This window comes from Rhinatrema bivittatum, chromosome 17, assembly GCF_901001135.1.
Source record: "Rhinatrema bivittatum chromosome 17, aRhiBiv1.1, whole genome shotgun sequence".
In the NCBI taxonomy this organism is placed as follows: Eukaryota; Metazoa; Chordata; class Amphibia; order Gymnophiona; family Rhinatrematidae; genus Rhinatrema; species Rhinatrema bivittatum.
This window is the reverse complement of record NC_042631.1, coordinates 4,860,784-4,875,241: the sequence shown is the minus strand read 5'-3', so window position 1 is coordinate 4,875,241 and position 14,458 is coordinate 4,860,784. Positions and strand designations below refer to the sequence as shown.

The window sequence follows — 14,458 nt, the reverse complement described above, 5'->3', positions numbered from 1 at the left end:
ACCATGCGCACACGCCTATGCACATAAATCCTGCATCTACCTCATAAATCGGGGAATTTTAAAAAGGACGCACGTCCACACCATTGCCAGTTTCACCAGTTTGTCCAACAGTTGGCTGCCCAGTTAACAGCTAGATCCTCCACACCTCTCTGGTGTGATAGTCTACACCCCCCGCCCCAATTACACCAGACCCTTTAAACCTCTGAGAAATGGCTCTTTATTTTTGTTTTTAACTTACTAGCAGAAGTAAACTTACACGGCGGAGGATCTGGGTGCACAGATATAAACTAATCAAATAAAAATACTACTAAACTGAAGAGGAGAGGACTCCTTCCCTCTGCCAAAAGAACCCCACTGACTGCACCCCAAAATTTAAAAACTGAAGCCCCCCCCCCCCAAGATCCACCTTATCTTACCCAGGCACTCCTGCCCTACCTGGTCAGCATTTAAAAATGGTGCTTCCTGGCCCTGAGGCTGCTGGCATTTTGTTGTATGCTTTTAAAATGAAAAAGGACATGAAAGCACAGTGTACGCTGCTCCCAACAGGTTATCAGCCTGTCCCCTTCCACACATTTCTCCTTTTCCTCTTACAGTCCTACGTCTGCCCTTCTTGCGGTCACAAACACACCTAAAAACATCATCTTATCTCTCTTGACCTCTTTGGCTATTGTACCTTTTCCATTCTAACTCTTTCTCGCCTTTCAGCTTTATGAGATACTCTTCCCTTTGCTCTTCTTTCTTGTATGTTCTGAAAGTTAATGTATTTTGCCTTTACTTGTTCAACCACCTCTTTTGAAAAGCATCTTGGTCTCATTTTTTCTTACTTTCTAAACATAGTTACATTTTCTATAGCTCCTTTAGCTTGCTTATTTAAGTTTATGAGTGATCCGATATTCAAAAATACTCTGAGCGACATACAAAATTAGCATCTACATCTTCCCACTCAGCCAGCTACTCCTTAAACTACCTCCCTCTTCTGGCAAAGATGACATTTTTGAAATCCAGGACTTAGACTTTCAAGTGACCTCCTCTTTGCCTTGACTGTTATATCAATCCCTACCATCTGACGATCACTGGTGTTCATGTTGTTGCCTATTTCATTCCTGGACCTTGGAAATACTTTCTCCGTTCTTGAGCACCTGGATCCAAATCTGTTGCTTCCCTGGTGGCTTCCTTCATCATTCGCCTGAAGATATTGCCTTGCAGAATCTCTCTACTCCTATCCATTCTCACAGATGGGATTTCCAATTCATATCAAATATGTTAAAATCTCCCGTAACACCTTCCTCTATTTGCTTGTCTTTTGCATATGTACTAGACAACTCTGTAAAATATGTTTTTTATGTGCTTCCTATTTCCATTCAGCATCTTTTCTGATTAATTTGCCATCACATTTTACTTTAGCCAGTAAGTTATAGACAATATCTACCTGCATTTCTCTTGGATTTAAAATGAATACCAAGCATGAATTTAAAAAAATGGCTTCCCCCATAAACAGGACTAATTCTGGACCCCAGAGATGCTCATTAAGCATTCTGAAAATAATAGCTAATTCTACGTAGAGAATCTTACAATCTCAAGGTTTAATTAACCCTGTTTCAGTCTGAATATAACTCAGCCACACTATTAGGTCAGATGGAAGCAGCTCAAAAATGCATCCAAGCATTTCATAAATCTTAGTTTATTACCAGTACTACTTATTTCTACAGTTTACCAATCACTTTATTCATTTCCAACGGGGTTGGAATGCATTGGATACTGCAAACTGTAAGTCAAACGGTAAATGAATATTCTTGAGTGGCACTGGTGGTGATGAGGGGAGGGGTGCAGAATAAGATGGAGGAGGTTTGTTGTGATGGTGCAGTATTAATGTTGGAGGGGGGGTGTCAGGGTCTGTTTGAGGGTGTAGTAATAAATACAGTATCATTTCACTGCTCTGTCCGTGTGGCAGGACACTGCCGATGGCATGCACATAAAGCAACTTTTATGGGAGAATACAAATCTTAAAAGAAGATAATGGCACCCACCATCAGTTCAGGTTTGAGATAATGATTCATCCATCTTCATTACCAGACTTCAAACAGTATGACTATTGAAAAAGAAAGGGGTGTTAGAAAAGAAGTGCTCCTAACAAAGACAGGCAGTAACTGAGCGAAACCCAAGTGCCTCCATTTTAGACAATTAAGGCTCAGTGAAATTTCAGCTGAAATTAGATATGTGGTAGCCAATATTCAGTGCTTCGTAGCCGGCTAAGTGGCGGCCACTGCATGGGATCAGATATGTGGTGAGTGAGATATGGCTGTTCCAGGCAGGAGCTACGTACCCAGCTCCTACATAGCTGAATAAGTAGTGATATTCAAGCTTATCCATTTTTTTAAACTGGATAAGTTAGACCTGCTTAATAGCAGGTCTAAAGTTAGGCAAATAAGACTTATCTGGCTAACTAGCAACTTCATTGGGGATATTCAGCAGCATAGCCTGCTACTGAATATCATTTGTAAACTAGCCAGAAATGTCTAGAGGATAACTTACAAAACAAATGCTTGTGGTGGCATATCCACGCGTATATGGCTGTGAGCAGAACACTAGTATTTTATAACCTTAGCATTTATTTTCCCTTTAAAAACTGTCCATGGGAATAAAGTGCCAACAGATTTTGCACCTGTTTTGTTTTTTTTTGAGAGAATGAAATTTCAATGGAAAATAATGTGCTTAGGTCTATTGCTTCCACAACCTAAGCATGCCTCACACAGTGTGTCTTCACAATCCAGCTAAATACAATGCATGTTAGGGAAGACTGCGCAGTACGTTTAGATGGATTGAGGGAGGGTGATTTTCCTGCAGCCCATTTACCTAGGTAAGTTATTACTTGTCTGGGTAAGTGGCTTTGAAAATTACTCACCCTGTGGTTAAAGTGAACTGGCAGGGGAGAACCTGTGTGGACAATAACAAGATCTGAAACCTTGACAATGGCTTCGGTATTCATTCGTTTCATCCTGGTACTAATTTGATTACCTTTCTGTACAAAACTGGTTCAAACTATTTATTTATAATTCACATTTTACCAGCTCCTAAGGATATTGAAATTGAAGTATGAAGCTCATGCTATGGCCATTCAATATTTCATGGCACTCAACAATCCATTGTAGCTGATGCCAATTATCAAACAACAATGTCCTCCTAGGAGAGCTAAAATTTATTTTCTCACCAGATATTTTCATTATCCAAAGGTCCAATAAAAATTACAGTATAGAAACTGATTCTTTTAAGAGCCTCCTTGAGACCAGGGAGCAGACTTATAAGGCAAAAAGCTATTATAAGCTGCATCCACTTTAATGTGATAAACATTTTGAAAGACAAAAAAACCCTGCAGAAAAAATGAACATGATTACATTTCATATAGCGAACTTATCTTTCAAAATAATTTTGAATCTTTTAATCTTCCTTAATGAACAATCTAGTTGTTATTTTTACACATGCTAACATGTTTTGAAGGCATTTATGAGGGATGAAATACATCTGTAAAATACTGGTAACTGTGTATTTTAGGAGTTGCCAATTCAATGTTTCTGTATTCTCCGTTTAGAGGTGGTGATACCATACTAATTTTAGGGGGTCCATGTACTAAACTGCATTAACGTTGGTCATTAACACTTGTTAACACAGTGTTTAATGTGCATATCCATGGCTGATGTTAATGAGATGCAAATGAGGCATGTGTTAACATGGACATTAATGCACAAAATTACACCTCCCTTAGGTGTAGTTAAGTGTTTTGCATTAATGGATCTGTATTACATTTTGTGAGTTTTAATGTTATTTTTTGCTGTGTTAATAGGTAATGTGTTCTTTGACATACTTTTTATCTCATTGCTTCATTATCATAGATTTTGCATTAATGATATACAAGCTAGTTAATGTGTGTTAAAAGCACTGTTAACGTGTTAAACTCTTGTGTGAGACAATGAAGGAATTTAGCATTCATGTCCCATAGAGGCCAATATTCAAATTATTTGTCCAGCTAACTTTGGGATTTAGCCAGACTAATAACTGGTGTTTAAAATTACCTCTGCTGAGTGGGTACATTTTGTGTGGGCTAGAGGTATTCCCAGGGTGCTATTAAACTTTATCCAGTCATTTTGATATTCAGTGCTGGACAAATGAAGTTAGGTGGATAAGTCTGATCAGCAAAAATGTTTCCTAAAGTTATCCAGAATACTTAATCCAGGTATATTCAGCTGAAGACTTATTCACTGAATAGCTGGATAAAGTTACTTGGATCATCCATCTGCTTGCTGAATATGGACCTCTGTGTGTTACTTCTGCACTAAGACAGCACTATTAACAAATCAATGGATGCTGAATGAACAGTAAATGTTGGCTTCCATCAAACTGAAAACTGTGGCTCCCTTTAAAATATTGGACAGGCTGGTCATATTATTACCCAATCACAGTAGAATAATCTGAGACACAGAAAGATTGCATTATAGGGATGTGCAATCGTTAATAACAAATAGGTAATCTGAACTAAACCAGCACAGTTTTGTTTTGGTTTGTTTTACCTGAAATGAATGTATGGTGCCTCCAAAAAAACATTTTTACACTTTATTCATTTTGAAAAATAGCATACACTGTTTGCAAACAGCATGCACTATTTGAAATGGTGTGCGTTATTTGCAAATAGTGTGTTTTATTTTCTGAAACAAATCGGTGTGATAAAACAACCGCCAACCCCCAAAATGAAATTTGGGTCAAAAATTCCCCTAATATGAATTGAATAAAACAGAATGAAATTATTTAATGCGCATAAGCTTTCAAAAGGCCAGTTAGTAACCACAGAGCCTGAAGGTCCTAGGAGCTCTCCTGAGGTACCAGAAACAGCCTCTCGTCCTACCTAATTACAGAAGCTGTAAGAAGCTGGCACTTCATGCTGTAAAACACACTGGGTCCAATTTTCATGAACATTTTGCCTTCCGCACAGAATGGGAGGAACCATTAGGAAAACATTACAGAAAAGGAGCAAAAAGGCAGGGCTATGTTCCACAGTAGCACCTCATCCTGTCACATTTGAATTGCAGAAGAGGTCACTCTCCAGATACTCTGTATTCCTGCCAGCACCTTTTATTGTCTCGCAGAAAATGGAATTAATTGCTTCATTTAGCCCTCAACTTAATTCAGCAGATTACGCTGCACTTCAATTCCCAACCAAATGAGCAGAGATGGGACTGCGGGAAAAAAGCACACATTTAACTGTTCTCTCATAAATGCTGCTATTCTTTCTCCCACTTTCCAGCTTCATCATAGAAAGCAATTCATCTCCTTTTTGGCAAAACCCTGTTCACAGTTTCCAGCTTCTGGAGGTTAGTCATATATTCATTATCAGGAAATGAAACTGTGGGTTATAAAATGGAATTTGGAAATTGAGCAGTCTGACTGGTTGATGGTTAGTCACAGCCATGTAATTAAATGGCGCCGGCTACCACTTTACAGAGGCATGAGATTAAGATTATCATGCACAATTACTTATCAGATAATGCAATGCAAAGCTGGAAATGGTAGGAACATTAGCAGTGATTCACAACCAACCCGCTCAGGTGTGATTCATGAATGACAGAGTCAGGAAAGTTTCCCTCACATCTTTCCCTTCCCTGTTCTGGACTATGCATTGATGTGACAAGATAGCTAGAGGGAACGTAAACCTTTGTGGTGTCCCCCCAACCAAAAAAATATCCCTAAAAGAAATGGACCCTAATTGACCTTCAGGTGGGGATCACCACTGAGGTCCGACTGAAGAGCTATCTTGCTTTCAGGAGGATTTCAAATCTTTGATGGCTCTGATGTTCTAGTTTTGATGAACTGTGAAAAATGCATTTTAAAAATGTTGTGATCCGAAAGATATAGAGTCTGTGATGTTCCCCCTGATATTTGTAGGGATGTGCTATCATTTGAATTGACAAAGACAATGCCTGTCATTTCAAATCATTTTCTAAACTAAATGATGGAAAAACCCCCCACAACATTTGGTGTTTATTTTCTACTTTTGCACTGTTTGCAAATTGTATGCACCGGTTTCCGGAAAACATAGTAACTCAGGGGTCTCCGGAGACCCCTCGTGCCACTCCCCTTCTACTTTTATGTGTGTAACTCTTTGAAAATTCACTCCATAGAGTGACTTTACAGTGGAGGTAAAGGTATTGCTGAAAGTGACTGTGTTTGGGATAAATACAATGAAAATAATTAAAACACAGCACCTCTCCTGGGTGCGTGATTCCCTATTTAAATGTGGCCATGTGCTAATAAGGAGGCGCTAGAGACAATAATGCATCCCTAGTGCCTCCTTATTAACATTAGGGATGGCTGTCAGCGGGTCCGACATCTGACCCTCAATTTTACCGGCGTCATTTTTTGAACCTGCTGACAGCCACAGGTTTGGAAAATGGATGCCGGCAAAACTGAGTGGTTTTCTAACCTGCCAAGCAGCAGGAAGATTTATTTATTTATTTTATTTTGTGTTCCTTCGACCTAATATCGCTAGGATATTAACATAGAAACATAGAAACATAGAAATGACGGCAGAAGAAGACCAAATGGCCCATCCAGTCTGCCCAGCAAGCTTCCCTCATTTCTTCTCCCATACTTATCTGTTTCTCTTAGCTCTTGGTTCTAATTCCCTTCCACCCCCGCCATTAATGTAGAGAGCGGTGGAGGAGCTGCATCCAAGTGAAATATCTAGCTTGATTAGTTAGAGGTAGTAGGAGTAGTAACCGCCGCAATAAGCAAGCTACACCCATGCTTATTTGTTTTTACCCAGATTATGTTATACAGCCCTTATTGGTTGTTTATCTTCTCCCCTGCTGTTGAAGCAGAGAGCTATGCTGGATATGCATCGAAAGTGAAGTATCAGGCACATTTGGTTTGGGGTAGTAACCGCCGTGACAAGCCAGCTACTCCCCGCTTTGTGAGTGTGAATCCTTTTTTCTTCTCCCCTGCCGTTGAAGTTATGCTGGATATGCGTGAAGTATCAGTTTTTCTTTTCCCCTGCCGTTGAAGCAGAGAGCTATGCTGGAAATTCGTGATGTATCAGTCTTTCTCCGATGCCGTTGAAGTAGAGAGCCATGCTGGATATGCGTCGAGAGTGAAGTATCAGGTACATTTGGTTTGGGGTAGTAACCGCCGTAACAAGCCAGCTACTCCCCGCTTTGTGAGTGCGAACCCTTTTTTCTTCTCCCCTGCCGTTTAAGCAGAGAGCTCTGCTGGATGTGTGAAGTAACAGTTTTTCTTTTCCCCTGCTGTTGAAGCAGAGAACTATGCTGGATATGCATTGAAAGTGAAGTATAAGAATGGAGTGATCAAGCTAGTTGAAAGGCATCAGGAATAGAGGAAGGTGGAGGTAGTAATCTGGATATTTGGTTTGGGGTAGTAACCGCCGTAACAAGCCAGCTACTCCCGTCATTGTGAGTGCAAATCCTTTTTTCCACATTTCCTCATGCTGTTGAATCTTAGAGTGATGTTGGAGTCACAGTAACCATGTGTATGTTTATTGACTAAGGGTATTGTCTCCAGGCAGTAGCCATCATTCTGGCGAGTCACCCACTCTTCATTGGCGGCCTCTTGACTTTATGGATCCACAGTGTTTATCCCACGCCCCTTTGAAGTCCTTCACAGTTCTGGTCTTCACCACTTCCTCCGGAAGGGCATTCCAGGCATCCACCACCCTCTCCGTGAAGAAATACTTCCTGACATTGGTTCTGAATCTTCCTCCCTGGAGCTTCAAATCGTGACCCCTGGTTCTGCTGATTTTTTTCTTATGGTAAAGGTTTGTCGTTGCCTTTGGATCATTAAAACCTTTCAAGTATCTGAAAGTCTGTATCATATCACCTCTGCTCCTCCTTTCCTCCAGGGTGTACATATTTAGATTCTTCAATCTCTCCTCGTACGTCATGCGATGAAGATCCTCCACCTTCCTGGTCGCCCTTCTCTGTACCGCTTCCATCTTGTCTTTGTCTTTTTGTAGATACGGTCTCCAGAACTGAACACAGTACTCCAGGTGAGGCCTCACCAAGGACCTGTACAAGGGAATAATCACTTCCCTTTTCTTACTCGATATTCCTCTCTCTATGCAGCCCAGCATTCTTCTGGCTTTTGCTATCGCCTTGTCGCATTGTTTCGCAGACTTCATATCATTAGACACTATCACCCCAAGGTCCCTCTCCTGCTCCAGAGGATGTACAGAAAAGCAGCATTTTCTGTTTCTCTCTACACTTTTCAGGGTCTGTGCATCTCAAAAAAGATATAGTTGAAATGGAGAAGGTACAGAGAAGGGCAACCAAAATGATAAAGAGGATGGAACAGCTCCCCTATGAGGAAAGGCTGAAGAGGTTAGGGCTGTTCAGCTTGGAGAAAAGACGACTGAGGGGGGATATGATAGAGGTCTTTAAAATCATGAGAAGTCTTGAACATGTAGATGTGAATTGGTTATGTACACTTTTGGATAATAGAAGGACTAGGGGGCATTCCATGAAGTTAGCAAGTAGCACATTTAAGACTAATCGGAGAAAGTTCTTTTTCACTCAACACACAATTAAACTCTGGAATTTGACGCCAGAGGATGTGGTTAGTGCAGTTAGTGTAGCTGGGTTCAAAAAAGGTTTGGATAAGTTCTTGGAGAAGTCCATTAACTGCTGTTAATCAAGTTTACTTAGGGAAGAGACGGCTTGGAGAAGAGACGGCGGAGGGGGGATATGATAGAGGTCTTTAAGATCATGAGAGGTCTTGAACGAGTAGATGTGACTCGGTTATGTACACTTTTGGATAATAGAAGGACTAGGGGGCATTCCATGAAGTTAGCAAGAAGCACATTTAAGACTAATCGGAGAAATTTCTTTTTCACTCACGCACAATAAAGCTCTGGAATTTGTTGCCAGAGGATGTGGTTAGTGCAGGTGTAGGTGTAGGTGGGTTCAAAAAAGGTTTGGATAAGTTCTTGGAGGAGAAGTCCATTAACGGCTATTAATCAAGTTTACTTAGGGAATAGCCACTGCTATTAATTGCATCAGTAGCATGGGATCTTCTTAGTGTTTGGGTAATTGCCAGGTTCTTGTGGCCTGGTTTTTGGCCTCTGTTGGAAACAGGATGCTGGGCTTGATGGACCCTTGGTCTGACCCAGCATGGCAATTTCTTATGTTTTTATGTCTCTTAGAACTTAGCACCTGCCCTTGGGCAGGCGTTTACTTTCTGTATTCCGGGCGACTAATAGGCTCATCAACATGCATTTGCAAGTGATGAGCGAGATTAGTTTCAGGGGGGTTGGCCGCACATTTTCCATGAGCTATTACCCCTTACAGTATAAGGGGTAATAGACACCGGTGGGAAACGAGCAACCAGTCGTGTGTTACATGGTGCGCTGTGCAGCAAACCAGGACAGAATCCAGAATTACTGCTGTATAGCCATGTAAGTTGCCTTTTCATGTGGCCTGGAAGAGGGAGGTGAGATAAATCCCTGCCCTGACCACATGGCATGTCTGGGACACATGCAACGCTCTTCCCCTCTCATAATCGGAAATCCACACAGACCCAGGGGGAGGGGCACCTCCCCCCTCCCCCGCAAAGACCAGTAAATCACAAAAGGGAGCCAAATGAGGGTAGTGTTCTGCCCGCTGATGGGAGGAGTGAGTGGGCTTGGTGCCATGTTATCAATGGCATCTGTGCACTGCTGTGGAGAAGGGGTTCACACAGATATGGCAGCTGCCCATTAAGAGTTTACACCAACAGATAAGGCCCTCACGGCTCAACAAGTCTGTCCAGTTGCCCCTGCATCACTACAGACTCTGTTCAATTCCTGGTCATCAACCTCCACCCTTACCCTCATCACCACCTTCTGTCCCAAACATGAATGAGTTTGTCCACTGTTCTGGTCATCATCACCTCTGCTGGCATCCACAGCCCAGTGAGCTTTTCCTTGGAGTCTCCCATCCTCAAATTCCATATCCCAGCTTCTTCATCATGAAATTTTTCTATTTAAAATACTGCATATTTATGCTTTGTTGAATCATGCTGTTCCCTTCGTTTATAAATCTTTTTCTCTTGTATCATCTGGATATGATATTTTATGCTCTTTAAGTCTCTGATGATTTGACTTTCACTGAATTTCAAATTTCTCAAAATCAATAAAACAAAGAAGGCAAAAACATTAGCAGCATATTGGAAATATTTATGCTGTGCTGGATTTTTCATCTGCTTAGACCTAGTCAAGTTGTGAAACAAATAACATGGTAGCATGCGTCAAGTTCTGCCTAGATATTCTGTGCACTTGTGTCACTACTGTTGGGATTCCATCAAAACCACCAAAGTCATGACTTTGTTTCAGACTTTTGTCCTTAAACTCAAGAACTCTGCTTCTAAATAGCCTCTTGACTGGGAAAACTGGGAACATTCATTGAAATAGGCTCTGCCACTGATTCCCACAGGAGTGAGAAGAACAACTCCAGTTCCGCACAAAATCACATCAGTACAATCACAAATTCCAGCATTTGGTCTCAGTCTTAAGTTATAAATGTCGTAGAACTGAAATGCCTTAGATTTTTAGATGATAATTTTAAGTTCAGAAAGAATCCTTCGCCTCTGCTATCTCTGCCCTCCCTGTAATGTTTTCTTTGGTATAAGAGTTCTGTAGCACCTGCTTCCATTCCCTCTGTCGCCTTCGGTTTACTAAAGGCTTTGCTCCCATTTCGTATCTATGGAAAGAAGCTTAGACGAAAGCTTTTAAACAGATGCATGAGCGCACGTGTGCGAGTTCCTCAGCACATGCCCATGGATGCAGTTTTTTTTTAATAACATAATGCACATATATGCATGCATGTTATAAAATAGCTTGACCACACACACAAGTGCAGACAATTTTAAGTGGACGCATGCCTATGCATGCAAGTGCCGCTTCTACTTTGTAAGTGCGGGCATTTTAATAGACCAGGCACTGACACCACTACCAGTTTTCTCAGTTCACCCAGGTAAAGGATAGGACTTCCAAATCTCCCCAGTTTAATAGCCTCCCTTCTCCCCTGTTAGTGCTGACCCTTAAACCCCCACCAATCTGTCCATTTATCTTTGTTTTTTAAAGTTAAGTGGTAGGGGTCCCCGGCGTGCATCTGTATTCACGTGCTAATTTTAAGCTGAAATCCAGGAATGCCCATGCTCCACCCAGTCATTGACACTCCCGCCCGGTTTTTGGAACTTTTCATTCCTGCGTGCAGTGGGAGATAAGCCCATATCCAGGCGGCTTTTAAAATTCACGTGGCACGTGCCAGCCCGACTTGTGTATCTCCCGGTTTTGGCGCACGCTTGACTTTTAAAATTCATCTTTTACTAACTATTGAGCCCTAATACTGCAGTGGGAGCTTGGTGACTTACAAGACATCCACTTTATCCACTTTAGGTTTATCATGCAATTTGCAAGATACTTGTAGCAGCTGAACTACATCTGTCAAGTTTGTCAAATTTATAGTGGCATAGTACAAAATGGAATAAAATGGTTTCCTTGAGCAGGAATCATCCTTGATCAGAGTGTCAAGTGACTGTTAATTCACCTTAAGACCTTAACCCACCTGGGGCATATAAGTGATTATTGCTGTTAAAAAGTAACTCATTTAGGTAAAAAGGGACTTTATTTGGCTTGGAGAGACAGTGTTACGGCGAGAACAATAAACGCCTATGGCAGGTTTGCTGTAGCAGATGTTTCTATTATTTAATGCCTGCTACATTAATTAACAGAATGGAGAAATGATGATCCTTATGTGTTGGCAGAAAAAAATCAAGTAGGCAACATAGAAAAATAATATTTATAATGTTTTCTTCACAAATGTATGAAAATATTGCTACAGTAAGGCTATTAACTGCAACTAGCTAGATGAGAAGAAGGCGTGGATCAAATTGCTTGCAATAGTAAAAATTAGTTTGTATAAATGGCATTTAGGTGTTGCCCAAGGAGAGGAAGGATTAGGATTGCTGAGCTGCAGAGTGGGAGACTTTCACTCGACCTCCCCCTCACTGAACTCATCGGGGCGCATTGGCCTATTGGGGGATCGGGCAACCCCCTGGTGGGCCGGTCACTCTAGTCATGTGGTCTGCCCAGCGCGGCTGTGACAGAGCCGCGCTGGGCAGACCACGTGCTTTCTCCGGGGTGGCGAATCCCCGGGCCGGTCGTCATGGGGAATCCGCCCCTGGAACTCATGGTGCCATTCGGCCTGTCCTGTACTCCAACTTAGGGTGCAAGGGCACAGGGGAGAGCAAAAGAGAGAAAGGGATGATGAGAGAGAGAGCAGTCTAATTCAGCAACAGGTGTAAATGTAACATACTATCACAGCAATTTTCAAAAGCCATTTACACACGTAAAGTGTGTTTACACATGAATATCCTACGGACAATTCAATGGCATATATCTCAGCAATTTTCAAAAGCCATTCACACACGTAAAGTGCGTTTACACATGAATATCCTATGGACAATTCAATGGCATATATCTCAGCAATTTTCAAAAGCCATTTGCACACGTAAAATGCGTTTACACATGAATATCCTACGGACAATTCAATGGCATATATCTCAGCAATTTTCAAAAGCCATTTGCACACGTAAAATGCGTTTACACATGAATATCCTACGGACAATTCAATCGCATATATTACAGCAATTTTCAAAAGCCTTCTTACATGGATTAAGTAAACCCAGTTTTGAGCATGTAAAGGCATTTGAAAATCAGGCCCTATACAGGGCAAAATTATTTAGCCTTAATTTTCAAAACAGACGCATGTGCACCGTCCATCCTAATGCTGGCGCAATTTTCAAACCAGGACTGGGCAGGGAACGGCTTTTCCTCCTATCTACTTTGAGACCTCTGGTGGGTTTGGGGAATTTATTGGGAAGGTCCAGGGATGTGGGCATCAGTTTTGCTGTTTGGGCCCCAGATGGGAGGCCAGAAGTTTCTTTTTATTCTTCTCTTATTTATTTCGGTTTAGTAAATGAAACAAACATTAAAAAGCACATGAATATAAAAAGCAAAACAAAACATTTTTTCTTGCACACCCACAATAATATGCATATACGTAACTTTCTTCAGTAGTTTTATGCTTTAGGAAAATCAAGCGCAAAAATTAATTACTCAAATGCTAGGTTCTTTATTTTTAAATACATATAAAATGTTTCATTGAAGCCTTAAGAATGTTAATCAGGATGGTTGAGTAGCTGTGCGCGAGGGTTCTGTTTGGACAAGATCTGACATGAAGTGAATACACAGTTGCAATTAGATATGAATCATGTTACTTTGAAGTTCCACCAAGGAACCATTTGTGGGAATTTAAGAAAAGGTGTCCCAAAATACTATATCACAAATAAACTTTGCCAACAATAGAAGCAAAAGCTTTTCTTTGCAAAAGTCTGAAACCTATCTGGAAGACCATATTAAACAGAAAGGCAAAATAATTTTAGCAGTATAAACTTTAGCTTTGTTAATCACCTTTCACCTGGCAAGACTGCAGCTTTAAAAACTGTGTCCCGCCCCACCCTCACCCTCATTGTTTCAATGCAGCCAAAAGTATGCACTTTGCTTCATAGCATGAGTACCGTCAGCCATGCTGGAAAGGGGCAGGGGTAGGATTAGTGAGAGAAAGGGAAACTCCCCATAGGCACCATCCAGCTCAGACTTTAGGTCAGTAGGAAAGAAGATGCAAAGGCTGTGGGTACTTCATGGTTTCTGCTGACCTACATTTTCAGATCAGCTTGCAGATCTATAGGCAGATCTGCAATCTCCCCAACCCTTTTCAAAATTGTCACCTCTCAGCCTGATTTTCAAAAGCATTTACACACTTATGGAGTCATTTTCAAAAGAATCTACCCGTGAAAATGTAATTACTATTGTAGCAATTCTGGAAAGCCACTTATCCGCGTAAAGTGCACTTTCACATAAATATCCTATGGATAATTGAATGTCATATTGTAGCAATTTTCAAAAGCCCACTTAGACGAATAACTAGAATTACACACACAATCCATTTATCAGTATGTAAAAACATTTTTTTAAATCAGCCCCATTAAACTAGGTAAATGCACTTTACTTGTATAAATGGGCTTTAAAAATTGCTATAATATATGCTATAGACTTTTCCTATATAAGTGCACTTTACATGTAACATAACTTCATAGCAAGTTTCAAAAACCATTTGCATGTATAAAGTATATTTGCATGTGTTAAACCCAATGTTAAGAGTGTAAATGCCTTTGAAACCCATAATAAATTAGATTGTTCTCTCTCTTCATCGCTATCCCCAGTGCCCTTACAACCTAAGTTGTTCTAAAACTATCCTCCCTATTTTCATCTCAGCTAAATTAAGATGGAAATTTACAAACCAGGGAGCATGATCTGATCTAGTGAATTATGGATGCAACCTGATATTGTATTGTGATTGAT

The 14,458-nt window shown here is 40.9% G+C and overlaps 1 protein-coding gene across 6 annotated transcripts in view; it reads right to left on the bottom strand.

The window, feature by feature from the left end:
* LRRC4C (leucine rich repeat containing 4C) overlaps window positions 1–14,458 on the bottom strand; it is a 983,140-nt gene that overhangs the window by 148,606 nt on the left and 820,076 nt on the right. For 5 of the 6 annotated variants that reach the window (XM_029582724.1, XM_029582719.1, XM_029582722.1 and 2 more), the window contains one exon: window positions 2,028–2,089. The exons of the other annotated variant lie outside the window; for it this stretch is intronic. The gene's annotated coding sequence lies outside the window, so the exon portion shown is untranslated. The remainder of the gene's footprint in view (window positions 1–2,027; window positions 2,090–14,458) is intronic. 6 annotated transcript variants of the gene reach the window in all.